Below are 387 nucleotides of genomic sequence, written 5' to 3'. Positions count from 1 at the left end.
GGCTGTTTGTGCTGAGCTTGGGTGCTTTAAAATAAGAAGTTGAAACGCAGGACCGTCAGCTCAGCTCTTGCTGACTGCGCAAACTGCAAGTGTCGCTTTTACAGAGTAAGGACCGAGTTATTCCACGAGAGAGGGGGGAAAAAAAAAAACAACAAAACATTGAGCCAAAACAACAAGACAGAACATTTCCCCCCTGGACATTTTTTCACAGCCATTTCCCCACCACCACCACCTCCTCCAGATCAAGTTGAAAACACCTTTGCTCAGCAGGGAACTTGTTGCAGATCCCCCCGAAACGAAGGGACATTTTGAGTCGAGGCAGAGGCGGCCCCGAAAGAACATGGAGGCTGCGGAGGGCCAGGCACTGGGCGCTGCCAGTCGCCCCGT

The sequence above is a fragment of the Acanthisitta chloris genome, unplaced genomic scaffold (assembly GCF_000695815.1).
Source record: "Acanthisitta chloris isolate BGI_N310 unplaced genomic scaffold, ASM69581v1 scaffold9576, whole genome shotgun sequence".
NCBI lineage: Eukaryota > Metazoa > Chordata > Aves > Passeriformes > Acanthisittidae > Acanthisitta > Acanthisitta chloris.
Note: the sequence above shows the minus strand (reverse complement) of the source record.